We start from the raw sequence: 5,477 nt of genomic DNA, 5'->3' as shown, positions 1-5,477 counted from the left end.
GCGCTGACCCTCCGACAGTGCGGCGCTCCCTCCGGCGCTGACCCTCCGACAGTGCGGCGCTCCCTCCGGCGCTGACCCTCCGACAGTGCGGCGTTCCCTCGGCGCTGACCCTCCGACAGTGCGGCGTTCCGACAGTGCAGCACTCTAATCCCCAAATCATTGATTTCACTCCAGTCTGTATCTCAGTCCCAGGGATCTGTTCTATCTTTTTAGAACGACGAAGGATGAGAGGTGACTTGACAGAGGTGTACAAAATGATCAGAGGTATAGATAGAGTAGACAGCCAGAGATTTTTTCCTCGCGTGGAGGTAGCTATTACGAGGGGGCATAGTTTTAAAGTGAGTGGAGGTAGATATAGGGGAGACGTCAGAGGTAGGTTCTTTATTCAGAGAGTGGTCGGGGCCGGAGAGGGTAATGGAGTCTGCCTCATTAGGGGCATTTAAGCCACTGTTAGATAGGCATATAGATGATAGTATAAGGTAGGGGTGGAGGTTAGATAGACCTAGGTTTAGGGTGAAAGTTCGGCGCAACATCGTGGGCCCAAGGGCCTGTACTGTGCTGTACTGTTCTATATTCTATATTCTATATTCTATAAACTATCCTGAACCCCTCGATTAGATTCCTGTCTGTAACTCACTGCCAGGCATCTATTGCTTCTGCTTAATATTGTGAATTATTGTCTCCTGTAATTGCAGGGCTATTTATGAGGATCTGGACGTTGCTTTAAACAAGGCAAAGGCTGTCTATAACGGGAGTGCTAAATGACTGGTACCTTGTCACTGCTTTAGTTGGTGAGTGGTTGTTGGTCAGTTATATGGCTAGCCGTGTCTCCGCTGGAGTTTATACAAGTGAGCGGTGACCTGATTGAAGTGTATCAGATCTGGAATGGATTGGCAAGGTGGGCTAGGAAAGGATGTTTCCTCCTGTGGGTCGGTTCAAAACAATCAAGCCCAAATTCAGTGGGGGGTGCCCTTTGAGGACAAAAATGAGGAATTTTAGCTCAGAGGGTGGTGAGATTTTGGAACTGTCTGCCTCAGAAGGGGTAGAAGTGAGGTAGATAAACTCTTGCTGGACAATGGGCAACTGAGGTTATCAAGGGGTAGATGGTATTGTGGGAGTCACAACACAAACAAATCAACCAATGTCTTGTTGGATGCAGAGCAGGCTCAAGGGACAAATGGCCTCTTCATGTTCCTATTTTGTTCATTCTATCGTAGCTCCCAGTGGGGCACAGGCAGGGAATAATGTTGTGTTAGGGCAAAGTAATTGATGTGCAAAGAAGCGGAAGAATTAATGAAATCATGTTGTTTTTATCCTTTTGAACAGCTATTGGAGATCGTGTTTGAATTGAATCCAAAGGCCATTTGAATAAACTGGGAGCAGCGTTACCCTGAGGATGAGCTTTGGCTGTTCACGGCCACAAAGTAACAACCGCTCACCGATAGACTGTGGGTCTACACACAGCCAGACTGAAAATTGGAGTACACCCACCATTGATATTAACAGCAGTCTGAGATCTAACACATCAATAAACTCTTCATGGAGGAAGCAAAGTCCCACATTGAACCTCAAGATTCACAATAGCGTAACATGTTTCCTCCAGGGAAAACTTGTGCCTCGTCCCATTGCCAAAGTTCCAACTTCACAAAAAATTCAAGAAAAGTCGTGTTTTAATTTCTTCAGCTTGAAGCACAGATACTTCAGCCCTGACGTCTTTAAAAAAGCAACCTTTGTCACTGTCTTTTAGGGAGGAATAAGGGAATGGACAGGAAATATGGAAGGAAACAGCGACAGACAGGAGACAGGACGCATGAGGAAAGTGTCAAAGAGGAGAAATTAGAAAAGTGACATTTTCAATTCACATCTGAATTTCTGATTCTCATGACATCCCATTTCTGTCAGTTTCTCAAATTCCAGACCACATCTGTGCCTCGTCACTCATTTTTCTCCAAACTCCCTTTCCATCCAATGACGGTGACTGGGTTATGGGCTCACACACACACACTGACTCTTACTGGGGTACAGTCCCACACACACTGACTCTCACTGGGGTACAGTCCCGCACACACAGTGACTCTCTCTGGGGTATAGTCTCTCACACACTGACTCTCACTGGGGTACAGTCCCGCACACACAGTGACTCTCTCTGGCATATAGTCTCTCACACACTGACTCTCACTGGGGTACACTCCCACACACCTGACTCTCAGTGAGGTACAGTCCCACACACACTGACTCTCACTGGGGTACGGGTCCCACACACACACTGACTCTCACTGGGGTACGGTCCCACACACATTGACTCTCACTGGGGTACGGTCCCACACACACTGACTCTCACTGGGGTATAAGTTCCATAAAACTGACTCTCACTGGGCAATGCATTCCCATACACTCCCGGGACTACATGAAGACCTTACCAGATCATCTCAATATTTAGTTGTACAGAAAGGCTATTTTTCTGAATCGCCTTTTGTGATATTAGAACATCCTACAGTGCTTTGCAATGCATGAAATAGTTTTATTGTGGTCCCTGGTCTAATGTAGGAAGTTACATATGAAAGGAAATGCAATGGTGATTTGAAATTTTAAAAATAACCTTTTAAAAGGATTGTAATATTTGTAACAATGAATGTACGAATAGCCTGTTGTACTTAATGTTCTGTCTCTGCTTTTTAGTCGTGTCTTTTCTTTCAGGCCTGATAGTTGGGTGAGCTAACTCCGTGAGGTTTGAGTGTCTGAGATGGAGAGAGGTCATGCCTTGTTTCTGTTGTACACTTCGTTTGATAACCTCAGCTGGATTGTGGCTAGCTGACTTCCAGTTGTTCTCAGTGCACAAGGCCTCGGGAGCAGGAAAGTCAGCCCCACACAGTGAACCTGGGTTCAACATTATATTGCCTGTAAGCAGTCAGTCCCTCAGTTCCTGGCCAATCAGCGAGGAGGCACTCTTCCAAAAAGCAAAATAGTTGAGGAGGTGATGGCCTCATGGTGTTATCACTAGCCTGGTTAATTTAGAAACCCAGGTAATGTTCTGGGGACCTGGGTTCAAATCCCGCTATGGCAGATGGTAGAATTTGAAAAATCTGGAATTAAGAGTTTAACTATGAACCCATTGTTGGAAAGGCCTATCAGGTTCCCTAATGTCCTTCAGGGAAGAAAACTGCCATCCTTACCTGGTCTGGCCTACATGTGACTCCAAATTGATGGCAGTGTGGTTGACTCTTAACTGTCCTCTGGGCAGCAATACCCACATCCCCTGAATTAATAAAGAAATGTCAGAAACTTAAAATTGAAAGAAACAGTGTTTAAATGAAAGGACGAAACTCTGTCAAATGGATTTAATGTAGACAAATGTGAAGTCATCTCCTTTGGACCTGAAAAGAATACAAGACTGAAAATGATACTTCCTAAATGGGGATGCTGGTGGTCTTTATTAAGGGAATGACGATACCAAAGCTTCAGCTAAACACTACTACAAACACATGAGGAGTGCTGGGACCATTTGGAAATGGAGCATTGGCTATGGAGAAAGTGCAGCATCAATTTACCAGAATGACACCATGATGCCATGGGTTAGAAAGGGATGACACAAATGCAGGATGTATTTCTTGAAGTCCAAGGGGTGATTTTTCCGTGGGATGTAGGCGTTGGTAGCAGTGCTGGAAATTGTTTCCCATCCCTATTTGCCCTTGGAATCATTGGCTCTCTAGGCCATTTCAGAGGTCAGTTAAGAATCAATCACATTGCTGTTAGTCTGGAGTCACATGTAGGCCAGACTGGATAAGGATGTCAGATTTCTTTCCCTAAGTAACAACAGTGAACCAAATGATATTTCAATAACAAATGACATTGTTGCCATTCTTCTTATTTATGTTGAATTCAAATTTTACCATTTGCCATGGTGGGATTTGAACCCACAAGCCCTAGAATATTAGCCTGGGGCTCGAGATTACTGATCCCGTGATATTGCCTGTACCCCAGCACCTTCCCACAGAGTTTTCAAGATATTAAGGGGGCAGATCTGATAAATAGAGAAACTATTTTCACTGACTGAAGAGGTTATGATCAAGTGATATCATCTAACAATTAGAGCCAGACCTTTCAGGAGTTTTATTCATTCAGGGAATGTAGGTATTGCTGATGAGTCCAGCATTTAGTGCCAATCCCTAGTTGCCCCTTGAGAAGGTGATGGTGAGCTGCCTTCTTGAACTGCTGCAGTTCAGTGAAATGAGGAAAGAATTCTGCAGACAAGGGGACATAGTTCTGAGGAAGGGCCACCAGACCCGAAATTCTGATGTTTTCTTCACAGATGCTGCCAGACCTGCTGAGCATTTCCAGCAACTTCTGCTTTTGTTCCTGACATAGGTTTGGAGTTCTCTTCTGTAAACGGCAACTGAATTATTGCTTCTGTGTTTCTTATGTACATTTTAGTGGTTAAATTATTGCTTAACTCTTAGTGAGAAACTTGTGGCTTCACACCTCAATCCATTGATATTACTGTATAATCTGAACTAACAGCGCTGAGGGAGTGTGCACTTTCGGATAAGATGTTAAACATAATCTCCTCTCTCAGGTGGATGTGAAGAAAATCCCATGGTACTATTTCAAGAAGAGCGAAGTGTTTTTCCCAGTGTCCGGATGGAGATTTATCTCACAATGAAATGAAAGGCACACCACTCTGTAATGACCATATTGTCAGACCTGATTGTATAAATCAGTAGCTGCATTTCTTATGACAGGGCACTTGACAACAAACAGTCCCCTATTTGCTGTAAAAGTGCCTTGAGATGTTTTGTGGTTGTGAAAAGATACCATATAAATTATTTCTCTTAATGGTATGGATTAATGAAAAAGTTTTATGATAAAGTAAGAGGAATAAGTGGGACGTATGGCACGGTAGATGGGGAGATGGTGGGGAAGCTCTTTAAATACGAGTTACATGCTGAAATGAGCTGACTGGTTTTCCTGGATGGATGAACAAAGATTAACTTTTAATAGCTGTTATGTTTTTGAAATAAACTAGAAATTGAAATTTAAATAAAATTGGATTGTGACCCTGTGTATAATTTTCAATGCCAATATTATCACTTGTTTAAGAGAGACATTTTTAAAATGTGGTATTTATTTGAGTGTGTGGTGGATACTGGATGCTGATCAGCCAGAGTTCCTTCTGCCCATCGCCCTGTGCTGTTCGGTTTCCCGGCTTACTTCTGCGCGTGCGCATTCGCTGGACTCTCCCAGCTCGGAACTACATTTCCCAGGGTCCTTCGGGTCTGCGCCTGCGCGCTGGTGGCGCTCAGCAGGGGCTCGGCGGCCGGGACTGGCAGCTACCAGAGCCCGAGGCTCCAGGGCCGGAGGCCAGTGACAGGCCGCAGGTGGGCTATTGACCAAAACCTGACAGGAAACGGTATTCAAGTGACATGAGGGAGAGATGGAGCACGGTGAAACTTCTGAGGGCGAATCAGACCTGCTGGATC

General features: G+C 44.7%; 1 protein-coding gene across 1 annotated transcript in view; it reads left to right on the top strand.

Moving 5' to 3' along the window:
• stxbp4 (syntaxin binding protein 4) overlaps positions 1-5,477 on the top strand; it is a 208,635-nt gene that overhangs the window by 24,105 nt on the left and 179,053 nt on the right. The gene's annotated exons all lie outside the window — the stretch shown is intronic.

This window comes from Rhincodon typus, chromosome 23, assembly GCF_021869965.1.
Source record: "Rhincodon typus isolate 14 chromosome 23, sRhiTyp1.1, whole genome shotgun sequence".
Lineage (NCBI taxonomy): Eukaryota > Metazoa > Chordata > Chondrichthyes > Orectolobiformes > Rhincodontidae > Rhincodon > Rhincodon typus.
This window is presented reverse-complemented; position numbering and strand designations above follow the sequence as displayed.